General features: G+C 43.2%; 1 long non-coding RNA gene across 1 annotated transcript in view; it reads left to right on the plus strand.

Moving 5' to 3' along the window:
- The window catches only part of LOC121927280, a 65802-nt gene extending 60592 nt beyond the window's left edge, over nt 1-5210 (plus strand). Inside the window, exons 5-6 of the long non-coding RNA XR_006103167.1 lie at nt 476-521; nt 3660-5210. This is a non-coding gene — a long non-coding RNA (uncharacterized LOC121927280). The remainder of the gene's footprint in view (nt 1-475; nt 522-3659) is intronic.
- Nucleotides 5211-15151: the final 9941 nt, after the last annotated feature.

A 15151-nucleotide genomic window follows, 5' to 3' on the forward strand; every position in this document is an offset into this window, starting at 1 on the left:
GGAGCGTGTCCAAAGGAGGGTGACTAAAGTGGTGAAGGGCCTGGAAACCATGTCCTATGAGGAACAACTTAGGGAGCTGGGAATGTTTAGCCTGGAGAAGAGACGGTTAAGAGGTGATATGATAGCCCTGTTTACGTATTTGAAGGGATGTGACATTGAGGATGCAGCAAGCTTGTTTTCTGCTGCTCCAGAGACTAAAACAAGGAACAATGGATGCATGCTACAGGAAAAGATATTCCATCTTAACATTAGGAGGAACATCCTGACAGTAAAGGCTGTTCGACAGTGGAACACACTTCCTCAGAGAGTGTAGAGTCTCCTTTCTTGGAGGTCTTTAAACAGAAGCTGGATGGCCATCTGTTGGGGATGCTTTAATTGTGAGTTCCTACATGGCAGGGGGTTGGACTGTATGGCCCTTGCGGTCTCTTCCAACTCTATGATTCAATGATAGCTATATTTCTCCATTGTTTTCTAGGCGTGGTGAAAATGATTAATCTTCAGGAACTTGTCACTGGATACAGGTATGAATAGTCTTGTGGAAAGAATGTAGAACATTTATCAAAACAACCTAAGTTTTAATAATAATAATAAATAATAAAAGTTTTATTTCTATCCCGCCTTTCCAGGGATCAAGGCGGCGTACAATAATGGGATATATCATCCCAATAACAGATAAAATACAATAAAAACAGTTACAATATCAGGATAAAAACAACAATACACAATAGCATTTCCAAGCATCCAGGCTAGCAATGGGGGAGGGGAACATAATAGGGCTATTGGGGGTAAGCCTGTTTGAACAAATACGTTTTCAGCCCTTTTTTAAATTGGGCTAGGGAAGGGGTCGAGCGGAGCTCATCGGGGATCAAGTTCCAGAGCTTAGGGGCCGCTATTGAGAAGGCCCTTTGCGTGGTGACAGCTCGTCTCGCATCTGGAACTTTTAAAAGATGTTTATCCCCAGATCTGAGAGTGCGGGGCGGATTATATGGAGAGAGGTGGTCCTCTAAGTACCCTGGGCCCAAGCCATTTAGGGCTTTATAGGTAACGACCAACACCTTGTATTGCGCCCGGAAGCGAATAGGCAGCCAATGAAGATCTTCAAGTACTGGTGTTATGTGGCTAGCCCTGGAAGATCCAGTGACCAGCCTTGCTGCCATGTTCTGAACCAACTGAAGCTTCCGGGTATGATACAAGGGTTGCCCCATGTAGAGCGCATTGCAGAAATCCAAACGAGAGGTTACCAGAGTGTGTACTACAGTTTCAAGGTCCCCCCGGCCCAGGTAGGGTCGCAGCTGGCGTATCAACCGAAGCTGATAACAGATACTCCTGACCGTCGCATCCACCTGAGATGTGAGGTGGAGAGATGAGTCCAAGAGCACCCCCAGACTGCGAACAGAGTCCTTCAGGGGAAGCGTGACCCCGTCAAGGACAGGTGGACAAACCTCCAAACCTTTGATTTGGAAGTACAGTTCACCCTTTGTTTATGCGGTGGATACGTTCTGGACTCCCCCGCGTAAAACAAATACCACCTATGCTCGAGCTGCATTTAAATGAATGGGGCTCGTGCACGCGGTGGTGTGGTGGTGCAGCAGTGCACGCACGCCACAGGCACACACCCCATTTGTCCCTATGGGATATGCTGCCCCTTCCTCCCTGCGCGGCTTTCAGCGTATGCTGAAAGCCACGTGAAGCACTCTCGTGTATTACGCGGCCACACTGTATGATCTATAACTTCTTTTCTCTTTCCTTCTCCCCTCCCCCTGCCTCAGTAGTCATATATCAAGCCTTTTAAATGAGCTAATTGCCTTTTATTTTTTTTCAGATGTGTAAAGCGGGCAATTTGCTCAGAAGTCTGCTTGTTTGAAGGCAGCAGCAAATAGATTTCATACAAATCTACACATTTGTACACATTACACATACAGCTGATGTCACCTTGGGTCTAGTTCTGGGGGAAAGTGTAAGAAATGTATTAAATGAGTGGGTGAAGTTGTAGTCATAGAATTACAGAATCACAGAGTTGGAAGAGACCGCAAGGGCCATCCAGTGCAACCCCCTGCCCTGCAGGAAATATAAATCAAAGCATCCCCAACAGATGGCCATGCAGCCTCTGTTTAAAAACCTCTAAGGAAGGAGACTTCACTACACTCCGAGGGTGTTTGTTCCACTGCCGAACAGCCCTTACTGTCAGGAAGTTACTCCTAAAGTTGAGGTGGAATTTCTTTTCCTGGAGCTTGCATTCATTGCTCCGGGTCCTAGTCTCTGGAGCAGCAGAAAACAAGCTAGCTCCCTCCTCAATATGACATCCATTCAAGTATTTAAACAGGGCTATCATATCACCTCTTAACATTCTCTTCTCCAGGCTAAACATCCCCAGCTCCCTAAGTTGTTCCTCATAGGACATGGTTTCCAGGTCCTGCACCATTTTAGTCGCCCTACTTTGGACACGCTCCAGTTTCTCAACATCCTTTTTGAATTGTGGTGTCCAGAATTGGACACAATATTCCAGGTGGGGCCTGACCAGAGCAGAATATAGTGGCACTATTACTTCCCTTGATCTAGACACTATAATTCTATTGTTGGAGCCTAAAATTGCATTGAACTGCCGCATTGCACTGTTGTGGTCCAGATATTTTTGGATAAGAAGTCCAATCATTCCTGATGGAGATCAACAACATCTGGAAAACTACAGGTTTTCCACCCATTTCAGAAAAATAATCTGCATTTTACTGTATTTAAAAAAAACGCCACCAATCTTACATAATATATTCAGATTCCATCTTGAAGCAAGACTGTTAATTATGAATGTGCAATAGTGCACCGCTGAAGTTCTCTAGAATACAATTGAAATTTGAGAAAATAGTACTGATGGGGATGTTCCTGTTTTGTGGCAGGCTTTGCAGTGGAATCACGAACAAGCAACAAATTGGCATGAAATACAGCCCTGGAATACTGTTACCAAACACAAATTAAATGCAAACTATATGCTACGCTACTAATGACATCATTCACTAAACAGATTTCATTTAAACTCCACACCCAAAGATACACAAAAGACTCGAAGCACCTACAGTACTTAATAGTTACATACATAAACACTATTCCCTCAGTGTTTGGAGGCCTTTTATCGCTATGTCATGATATCAGGTATGACAAGGGAATACCGAAAATGTACAGGAGAATACTTTTAGGACTAAGTGTGCAGAATGATTCATTTTTGAGCTTCATGAAAAATTCTGTTCTGAAACAGTTGGGGCTGGATCTTATTGAAAGCTAGATTTGACTCATTGAATCAATGAATCAGTGGCATTTATTTAAGTGAATCATTCAACGTCAAATTCAATTGGTCTACTCTGCTTAGGACTTCCAATAGAAATCAAGGCTCAGAAGTCTGTTTTCTCACTTTCACCTCCTACAAATGTCTGATATATTAACACTGTTTTTGTTAGGCCAAATTTTGTGTGTGTGTGTGTAGGGGTCCCTAGTTTATGTCCCATTTCAGTTGAACATCTGCAGAAGACATTCCTGCTGAATTTGGCTAAGGACAGGTTTATTTCATTGAGTTTATAGTAAAGTAACTATAATTCAGTAGAATGTTTTGTCACATCCTTTCTTTGAATCAGTGTTTAAATGATCCCATCCATGCTTTGTTGACCCCATAGGAAAAGCTTCCAGGAACGACGACTGATGGCATTGGCAACCATGAAGCATTGGAAAAAGTTGATCTACTGTCTTTATATGGAATACATCCTGATCACTGCCAGCCTTGACTTGGAACCCTATGAACAAATAATTGTGCATGGTTCCTTTACTGCCCTCTTTATTATGTTGGTGTTGACAGCTTATAGGTTCATTAATCTGCAACTGCCTCTAGCTTTTCAGTACTTTCTAGAGTTCTTTCCTGTTGAGTAGCTACTTAACTAACCTATACAGTTCTTTCTTGTTAAATAGCCACTTAACTGACTACTACATGTTATGATTGTGCCTGTGTGTCTTTATGACTGCATCTGTGTGTCTGTATGTAATTTCACCATATTGTTTTGTAAGCAAAATAGTTTTAAAGCATGTGTTTTAACTGCTCCTCCCACTTTGTCTCCTGCACTCCTATATGAGTTTACCAGTTCTGATCATTGAGTTTTAAGTTGTGAATTGTGGAGACTAAGGGCTGGTACAGACGGCCCTAAATGCCGCACCTTTTTGGAGTGGAAAAAAGTCACCCTTTCTGCCGCTCTTCTGTGCTCCTGCAGTGTCTGAACACTGTGCTGCTGGAGCGCCACAATGCTGCCTGCCATCTGGTCAGGCGGGCAGCGTGCCGCTGGCTTGAAGGTGGAATCAGGGCGTGCATCATCTAAATGCCATCCCCCAAGCCGGTGCTTACTGCCGGTCCATTTCAGACCTATGAGATTTATTTAGATCACCTAGGTCTAACTAAAGGTGAAAGAAAGTGAATGAGATGCTGAAAGATAGAAAAAAATGGAGCGAGAGAAAAAACAAAACATTAATGTGCATCATTAAAAGTACTTAAAGGTGAGCTTAATGGTGCAGTACAAAACTTATTTCCAAATTCTGAAGAGAAGAATGAATACACTAAAAGAGCTAACCTAATTTATAGAATTACAATCCACACCTTCACAGCTGTAGTGAAAAAACAGTGAAATAAAACAGCTACATATGCCATATGTTCAGGTAATGATATTTCCTTGACCTGTTGAAGCATATCTGGCTGATCAATGAAAATTTCAAAACAATGTTCCCATTACCATAAGGCTCGCTGTTCCACTGCTGAACTTTAGAGTGACCTTGGGTGCATTCCCACTATGGTTAAAGCGAATTGCTGATTGGGTTATATGACCGTTGTTTCCATTTGAGTGGTGTTGATTCTACTTTGATCAATTTCTGTTGTGATAGAGGCAAATGCAAAAACAAAAAACAAAACCAGTTTTCCAGACCCTAGTTTCCTAACGGTTCTTTTGAAAATAATCGATTCCAAAATGTGTTCATCAAGTAGAAACGAGGGATCTGAATCATGTCATTCTGGAGAGGAGAGACTAATGGCAGAGGAGTGTTTACCATCCTTCCTGAGTTTTTGGTAAATCCACCATTCCTCCCCCCCCCCCCCCGCCAACTCAACGCTGCCTTTGTGCTTATGGTGTGACCAATGGGCACATGATTTTTTTAAAAAATAAAATTGGTAGAAGATTCGATTGATTGGTTTTGTAACTACTTGCAATCATTGAGGCAAGTGGTTGCAAAACCAATGAATCAAATCTTCTATCATTTTTTAAAAATAATAAAATTGATAGAAGATTTGATTCATTGGTTTTGCAGCTACTGCCTCACTGATTGCTACTGCCTCACTGCTTCTGAATACCAATCAGTTCATCCTTGCTGTGTTCTGAATAACTATCAGAGACATGGAATCATGTTAATACTGGAAGACTAGATTCGATTGGAATGTGTTAATATTAATTACTTTTTAAAAACAAAAACAAAACTGAAACCAGAACATAACATACCTTTTCTTAACACTGGCGGGTTACAAACCGCCCATTTGGGGCGGGCTGTACCCGCCCCTTTCCCCGGAGTATTGGGGCCTCAGCTGCCAGAACGGCAGCCGCTGAGGCCCCGATCCGCCGCTTTTCAGGCTGCGGGGAAGCGGCAAAAGGCCCCTTCCCCGCAGCCTGGAAAAGGGTGTCCTTGGGGCTTGAAGCCCCAAGGACACCCCGTGGTGGCAGGGAGGAGGAGAAAGGGGCCGCTTGAAGGCTGCGCCCCGCGGACCAAACAGGAAGGAGCTCCGAAACAGAGCTCCTTCCTGCTCTGCGCTAAGGGCGCACTATGCGCCCTGGCGTGGAGCGAGGATGTCACGTCCGTGCCGCCCTGTATAGAGGCGGTGCAGCCGTGACATCCTCATGGTGGCGGCCGTGTGGAACGGCCGCTGCCATTTTGTGCGTGCGGAGCGCACACTAGGGTTAGGGGGGTGCGGAAGCACCGCCCCTTCCTAACCCTCGTACACACTCCGCACGCACAAAACGGCCCGGGCCTATAAGTTCTCTTAACTATATGTAATTTAAAGAAATGATGGTTGGGATTAGTATTGACATACATTATATCCTGGCACTACACTCTCTCCATGGCTCTTTTTATTTTGTTCATTCTGTATGGGTGGCTGTGGGGTCAATCTGAGAAAAGTCCAACAGATAGCAAAAACTGTTGTGGTGAAAGTGGTTGAGGGAGGACCAGGGAGAGGAAGCCTGCAGAATGCTGCCTTGTGGTGCAGAGGCACATACAGGAAAGCAATGTTTACACATGCAGAAAATGAGAGGGAGGCAAGAAGAGTGGATGTGCAATAGACAAAGTGAGGGAATATGGAAAAGACATGGGGTAGAAGAGACATAAGGAAAAAGAGCAGAGGAAGAAAACCATGGAAGACAAGGCTAGAGAGACACAGGAGTGAAAGGAGACCACAGAAGAAGGAAAAGATAAAATCGAGTGACCCGTGTGATGCTGTGGTTTGAATGCTGGACTATGACTCTGTAGACCAGGGTTAAAATCCTCACTCAGCCATGCAAACCCACTATATGACCTTGGAAAAGTCATATTCTCTCAGCTTCAGAGGGAAGCAATAGCAAACCCTTCTCTGAAGAAATCTTGTCCAAGAAAATCCTATGATATGGTTGCCATAAGTTGGAAACAACTTGAAGGTACATTTTACAGATGGAAACTAGGAAATGTGGGGCCATGCAACTTCAGAATATGATCAAGAAGGGGAACAGTATTAATGAGGAAGAATGCACAAGCTAGGGGAGGCTGTGGTACCTTCGCCCCTCCATTTTTGCAAGGGATCTGTTCCACACCGCCCCACGAAAATGGAAAAACAGTGATATTCAAACCCCATTGGCTTGAATGGCGGCATGTGCCCCATATTGTCCCCCTCCGTTTGCCACCCGCGAATGAGTGATGGATGCAGATTTCAAGTCTGAAAACGAAGGGGCAACTGTAGTTTGTTTTTGCCTGAGCCTGCTGGGAAGGGCAAATTCATCCCTTCCTCTCCTCTTTCCTGCCCCCATTGGGTTAGTTGCGTGCAAGCTAGTTGTGCACATTCCACTCAGTTTGCAGCAACTGAATCTTGGCACACATTTTAAAAGCAGTTGAAAAGTGGGATGATGGGATTACACGGGACAGTTCATGCCAGATCAGTACAGTTGGAGGGTATGCAGTGGTTGGCTGGAAAGATAGAAAAATGAGAAGCTAAAATGGAGGGGAAGCAGAGGGATGGTAAGAAGAAGCCACAAGGCACCAGAGAAGAACAGCAGCAGCAACAACAAAAAACAAACAAACAAACAAACATGGACTACAGAAGAATGGATGAAAAAGACTTCCAAAGAGGTATGAGAAAGAAAGTATGGCTTGTCAGAGATAAAGGGGAAGGGAGACCAAAGGAAAGGGTAACAGAATATTAAAAACTGAGTATATTTTATGTTCATGAATGTGTGTAGTTGGCCTGAAACAGTTGCAGACAGGTTTGCCTGATTTTGAAGTTTTAATAATAAGCATCCCCCACCCAAAGAAAAAGAATTGTTTTGAGCTATTATTAACTTAAATTGTATTTTTGTGAGGGTTGTGGATAACTCCAGTCCAGTATTAATTACACCTAGTAATATCCATCCAATGGGACTTACAGATGCTATAGATTCAGTTAAGAAATCGAAAAGCATTGTGTGTGTCATAGTTTCAACACCAGGATTTCAATTAGTACAATTCAGTGTTTCCCTAATTGTTATTCATTTTACTATCAGATGTTGTAGTTAATGAAAATGAATATAGCAAGCTTTATTTAAGAACATAACTAGATCATAATTGTTTATTATTTTAAAAACTAATTGGATATAAATTGAAAAATTAACTGGCTTCTCTGTATTCTTCCAGGTGTTGCTATTACAATGTTTCCTACCATTATTGGGATTATTTTCATTGAAAAACAATATGAAGAGCTGGATCAGGAGCATCAGGAGCCACAACATTCTACAATCAGAAAAGAGTCTAATTTTGGACTATCACCAATTCTCTTTTTAAAAGTGCTCAGAAATGTTCTTGTAGAATATTCTTGATTGGTTGGTGTTGTTGATTGTTCTGAGAAGTGTCTGGATTATATCTTTAATCCAGTTTTTGTTCATTTGTTTCTTGGATCCATCCTTTGTGTATTTCTTTGTACTTTCATTCATTCTCTTTTAGTGAGCAGGTGGGGGAGAAAAGGGATTTTCCAAAATTCATGTCACTGCTTCCTGCTTTCTCAAGTTTAAGGCAGAGACAAGGGGCAAGAAGAATAAAATAATGGATAGTATTAGTTCAAATTAACATATTTTTAATAAATGCATTAATTCCTCTTTTAAAGGAAACACAGGGGCAGTACAGTTGGATTGCTCCATGTCGCTCATCTTTGCCCCGTGTCTGTGCTGCAGCATCTGCATGCTGCAGCACAGACATGCTATCTAAAAGGAGCAGCTCTAGGTGGCTCCTTTTTTGCACCGTCATAAGGCCTGCAACGCAGCCCTATGATGTTTCTTCCGTCCAGAGCAGTTTGGGCGCTTGAACTTCTGCATGTCATGGACGCACACCCCATGTGGGTGGAGTCGCACAGTCATGCTGATGCCCACACGTACTACGGCTCGGGAGCGTGCAGTTGCTGAGATCTCCTGAGCCTTAGTTTTGGCCCCATGACAGCACTTCCCTCCCGTCTGTACTGGGCCCTAATAATCATGTATTTTATTTAGCTTTTGTAAAAATAGCCCAGTGATATTTTATTATGAACTTTCCTATCTTCCTATCTCTGGGAGCCTTTGACATTCAGTTGTCTTTAGCATACTGAACAGATGATGAGTTCCTAGTGTTTAAACCAGTTTGTTGATAGCTCTAGGAACCGATAACATTATCAAAAGCCTGCTTATTCTGAGATAAGGTGCCTCATTCATGGGGAATTGACAAAGGAAACAAAGAACATGGCCACAAGCTAAACAGAAAAATTAGCAATGCCTATTCCAGGGTGGTAGAGCTGGGGGGCCAATCCAGAACCAATTTGGGGAATGGAGGTGCTTTGAATTTGTGGATCCAAACCATGCCTGTTCTGCCCCTGGTATGCCCTGGTTTGGAGACCTTCAACCTATGCCTTTACACATTTTCACAGATATAACCAGATCTTCTTGGTCAGAAGTGCTTCCCCAAAGGGGTAATCTGCTCTACCCCATCTCACAGCAACTGGAAGATTAAGTTATGCTTTTATATGTATCTGTGGTGCTAACAGTGTGTTGTAGAAAATCCAAAAAGATACTATTCCTGATATCTTAAACAAGTCAGAGGTCTAACATTCAGATGTCTGAGGACTAACACTCACTGATTGTGTTATAGCATCTCAAATTGCAGTCAAGGGGCAAAGATGACGATATGTTCCTGTATGCTGGAAAATAAAATAAAACAGAAATCCTTTCATGTAAAAAGCTACATGGTAAAGATATGGCATAGGTAGAACTGTTTTCTTTTCTTTCTGCCTGGTGGGAAGTCTTGTGCCTGGAAGAGCATTCTTCCATATGAAAATCCATCTGATACAGCATAAATAAAATTTACAACCCTGGTGACAACTAGACTAAATAGTCACCCAGAAGACAGTGAGGGGCTTGACAGACTGGCATTATACACTGGCGTGGGAGCAGAGTGGGGGTGAGGTGACCACACTGGCTGCCCTGACTCAGCCCCCATGCTGCCCACTTGGCCAGACGGTGGGCGGTGTCATGCTGTATCTTCGGTGCAGCACTTACATGCATTGCACTGAAGAAGTTGCAAAAAAGCCACCACTGCTGGTAGGGTGCCCTTTCTGCGGCATAAAAAACTAGGCTAAATAATATTTTTGCACCATGGAAAGTCCAGATTGGGGCTGCGGTGTGCAGTTGTCACAGCTCCGATCCAGTGAAGAAAGGAGCGGCACAGAGCCGTCCCTTAGGGGTTGTCTATTGAGCCCCTGAGTTGCCCCAAAATGAGTAAGGGTTTTCAGTTTATTTCTGCTTTCTTCAAGGATCCAGTGATTCCCAGACTTTTGTCCTCCAGATGTTTTGAACATCTGCTCCCAGAATTCCTTACTATTGGCCAAGTTGGCTGGAAATTCTGGAAGTTGAAGTCCAAAACACCTGGAGGACTAAATATTGACTTTAGTGATTTTAAAAATGTAAACTAGATAGATTGCAATGTTGTTGCTGTTAACTGTCCTTGAATCAGTCTGACCCATGGCGACCCTGTAGATAGGACCTCTCCAAGACCCCCTGTCCCCCACTGCTCTTCTTAGTTCCTGTAAACTCCCTAACAGAGTCCACCCATCTAGCATATGGCCTTCCTCTTTTTCTGTTTCCCTCCACCTTTCCTAGCATTGTTTTTTTTTCAGTGAGTCATGCCTTCTTTGATGAGTCCAAAGACAGCCTCAGTTTTGTCATCTTGGCTTCTAAGGAGATTTCTGGCTTGATCTGTTATAGGACCCATTTGTTTGTCTTTTTGGCACTCACGAGATCCTTTTCTCTAACACCAGATCTCGAGTGAATTGATTTTCTTCCTATCTTCTTTCTTAACTTCCAGTTCTCGTGTCCATACATGATCATAGGGAATATAATGGCTTGTACAAATCTGACTTTTGTGTTCAGTTGTATATCTTTGCATTTTAGAATCTTTTCTAGTTCTTTCATAGCCATCCTCTGCATTCTTAATTTTCTGATTTCTGACTGCAGTCTTCATTTCTATTAGTGTTTGATTCCAGGTATGAGAACTCTTTTAGTGCTTCTAGTTCTTCATTGCCTAGGCTAAATTTATCTAGCTTCTGCATTGTCATTATTTTTGTTTTCTTTATGTTCAAAAGTAGGCTGCCTTTGCACTTTCTTCCTTGATCTTCCTTAGTAGTTGTTCCGGGTCTGGGATGTATTCTGCTGGTATTATAGTGTCATCTGTGTATCTTAGGGGTGGTACACACAGGCGAGGAAGCACTGCCCCTTTTTGCTGCGCAGCTTTGCCACAGCAACCAAATGGCACAGGAATGCAGCACAGCAAAAAATCTTCTCTTATGATGCTGCTTCCTGTAAGAGACGTGTGTGTGCTCAGACACCCACACATCATCTACACCCCCCCCCTGTGTAGGCAGTACCATTCTATAATGGCGCCACCCACGTGTCATAGGGCTCAGGAGCATGCAGTTGGTGCATGGTCCCGAGCCCTACTATCACCGCCAAGACACCGCTTTCTGGCAGTGTGTACCGGGCCTTAGACTGTTGATATTCCTTCCTCCTATTTTCACTCCTCTTTCTTCTGCATACAAGACTGTTTTCTGTACCGTATGCTCAGCATGTAAGTTAAACTGGTAGGGTAAGATGCAGCCTGGTCTGATCCCTTTGCCATTTGGGAACCATTCTGTTCCTCCGTGTTCTGTTCTGACAGTATCCTCTTGTCGTGAGTACAGATTTTTTATCAGAACTGTCAGATGTGTCTTTATGATTTATACAGCCAAAGCCTTTGCTGTAGTCTACAAAACAGAGCTTTGCTGTTCAGGGTGGTCAGGGAATTAACACAACTACCGACTGCCCTGATCCCCTTATTAGAACCAACTATAGCCTGCTGTGATGCTTTTAACTACTTTTTTGCCGATAAAATCTCTCAGATAAGGGCGGATCTTGATGCTGGTCTTTTGACAGAACCTATAACAGAGGTGTCCAGTGACTCTGGAAACAAGGTTATTCTGGATCAATTTGAGTTTGTAAATACTGAGGACGTGGACAAGCTCCTTGGTAGCATGAAAAGGGCAACATGTTCTCTCGATCCTTGCCCTTCCTGGCTGACCGTTCAGGGAGGAGATGCTATAAAAAATTTCTTTACATCGTATAGTTAATGCATCTCTCCAGGAGGGGATATTTCCATCAGCCTTGAAACAGGCAATAGTGAAACCACTTTTAAAGAAACCCTCCCTTGATCCCCTGCAGATGTGTAATTATAGACCGGTCTCTTTACTACCATTCTTGGGCAAGGTGATTGAGAAGACAGTCGCCTTTCAGCTCTAAGCTGTCTTGGATGAAACCGATTATCTAGACCCATTTCAAACTGGCTTTAGAGCGGGATACGGAGTTGAGACTGCCATGGTCGCCTTAGTTGATGATCTTCGTCAGGGCATCGACAGGGGAAGTGTGACCCTGCTGGTGCTCTTGGACATCTCAGTGGCCTTTGATACCATTGACCATGGTATCCTTCTGGAACGCCTGAGAGAGTTGGGTATTGGGGGTACTGTGCTTCAGTGGTTCCGGTCCTACCTCTCGGGTAGATTCCAGATGGTGAGGCTGGGGAACAGCTGCTCTCGCAAAAGAGAGTTGACATCTGGCATCCCCCAAGGCGCCATTCTGTCCCCCATGCTATTCAACATTTACATAAAGCCGCTGGGACAGATCATCCAGAGACATGGAACGTGGTGTTATCAGTATGCTGATGACACCCAGATCTATCTCTCCATGTCTACGACTGGTACAGTGACTAAGGATGGTGTCTCTCCTTTGGATGCCTGCCTGGAGTCAGTAATGGGATGGATGAGGGAAAACAAACTCAAGCTGAATCCGGAGAAAACAGAGGTACTCATGATAGGTACCCCAGACCCAGGCAGGGAAATTTGACATCCAGTCCTGGACAGGGTCACACTTCCCCTAAAGGACAAAGTCTGCAGTTTGGGAGTACTCCTGGATTCATCGCTGCAGTTATCATCTCAAGTGGATGCGATGGTCGGGAGTGCTTGGTACCAGCTTCGGCTGATACGCCAACTGTGTCCCTGTCTGGACCGAAAGGACCTTGAAACTGTAGTACATGCACTGTTAACCTCTCGTTTGGACTTCTGTAATGTGCTCTACATGGGGCTACCTTTGTACCAGGTTCGGAAGCTTCAGCTAGTACAAAATGCTGCAGCCAGACTGGTTGCTGGAACTTCCAGGTCAGACCATATAACACCGGTACTAAGATCTCTACACTGGCTGCCTATTAGCTTCCGGGCTCAATACAAAGTGTTGGTTATTACCTATAAAGCCCTATATGGCATGGGCCCAAGTTACTTGAGGGAACGCCTCTCCCCATATAGTCCGCCCCGCACTCTCAGAACATCAAGAAAAAATTTATTAGTTCACCCTAAGGTGAGACTAACAGCAACCCACCAGAGAGCTTTTTTATCAGCAGCACCAATGTACTGGAATATACTTCCAGAAGAGCTTCGTATGATCCCCACATTGGACGCCTTCAAAAAGGCTTTAAAGACCCACCTCTTCTGATTAGCATTTCCGTCGGACTCCTCATAGAGATTGTCTCCTCTGATACAAATGGTTAACTACAATTGATAGATTCCTTGCTTGTCTTATTGCTTGTTTTAGTGATGTTTTGATTTTTATTGGTTTTTATTGATAGATACATTGAGAGGTTGTTTTTATGATGTGTAAATTTTAAATGATTTTGTGAACCGCTTTGATTGCCTCAGAAGAGTGGTATATAAATAAAGCATATTATTATTATTATTATTATTATTATTATTATTATTTTAAAAACACATGCTGATTTTCTTTTGGAATTCCCTGGTATGCTCCATTTTTATTTATTTCAAAGATTTATATCCCACCTTTCTTCCACAATGGGATTGATTAGCCATTAGCTCTTATATGTTTGCATTATTGTCCCTAGTGCCTCTTCCTTTCCTGAAACCTGCTTGGACCTCTGGGGTTTCTCTTTCCATGTATGGCTGGAGTCTATGTTGCAGAATGTTGAGCATGATTTTGCTTGTGTGGGAGGTTAATGGATACAATTACAGTGCGCCCGCATTATAGGCGGGTGCGCTTTACGCAGACTTGAGTTTACGCACTCAAGCTGCGGTAAGCGCGCCCAGCACAAGGGGCGACGTGTCCCATTCAAATGAATGGGGCGTGCACCCATGGCGCCCTGTGTACTCCCACACCGCCGCACCACCGCACATGAGCCCCATTCTAATGAATGGGGCTCCAGCATAGGCAAAATTTGCCTTACGCAGGAGGGGGGTGTCCGGAACGGATCCCCCGCGTAAGGCAAGGGCCCACTGTAATAACATAGATTAAGATCACAGCTTGCTGATATTCCTTTTTGGAAATAGTTACTGTGCATGCTGGCTATGAAAGTCTGAAAGTTGTTCAAAAAGCAAATTTCTGAACTTGAACAAGAAAAGTTTTTGTGTTGTCACAAGGATTTTTGAAAGGGTATGTCAAAATGCATCTTGCTTAATTTGTAAATAAAAGGCTGGTCCACATGATTATCCTGCTTATGCTGACAGCTCTTTTTTTCTTGCTGAAGGCAAGTGGGTGATTTGACTTCTCATGTTCTGGCTAATTTGTCTTACTTTGGTGTAGTTTCTTGCTTTCAGGGCAACTGCCCACAATAATTAAACATGCCTTTACAAAATTATGACAAATATCACTTTAGATTCTTGGCTTTTTAAGATGTAGGTTCATAGCATTCTGTGCTGTTTTATAATTAAACATATAATTTAAACAGGGTAGCACTGTAAAAACACAAAATCCTGATTTAAGCACAGACTGTAGATCAGTGGTTCCCAACCTTCCTAATGCCGCGACCACTTAATACAGTTCCTCATGTTGTGGTGACCCAAACCCATGAAATTATTTTCATTGCTACTTCATAACTGTAATTAAATAGGTGTTTTCCAATGGTCTTAGGCGACCCCCATGAAAGGGTCATTCGACCCCCCAAAGGGGTCCCGACCCACAGGTTGGGTACCACTGCTGTAGATGGTCTAGATATTGCAACATACAGTCGGCCCTTCTTATACACGGATTTTTTATACACGGATTCAAGCATACACGGTTTGAAAATGTCCCAAAAAAGTATAAATTTACCTTGGTTTTTCATTTTTTATAAGGGATACCATTTTGCTATGTCATTATATTTAATGGGACTTGAGCATACACGGATTTTGTTATACACGGAGGATCTTGGTACCAAACCCCAGTGTATAACAAGGGTCCACTGTACTCCCGTTTCTTCATTCTGATATTGAAATTTAAAAGCTTTAAAGTTTTCTTGCTATTTTTAATAGGGTGCTCGATTCAGGGATGCCATTTTA

Source organism: Sceloporus undulatus, chromosome 3, assembly GCF_019175285.1.
Source record: "Sceloporus undulatus isolate JIND9_A2432 ecotype Alabama chromosome 3, SceUnd_v1.1, whole genome shotgun sequence".
Classification (NCBI taxonomy): Eukaryota; Metazoa; Chordata; class Lepidosauria; order Squamata; family Phrynosomatidae; genus Sceloporus; species Sceloporus undulatus.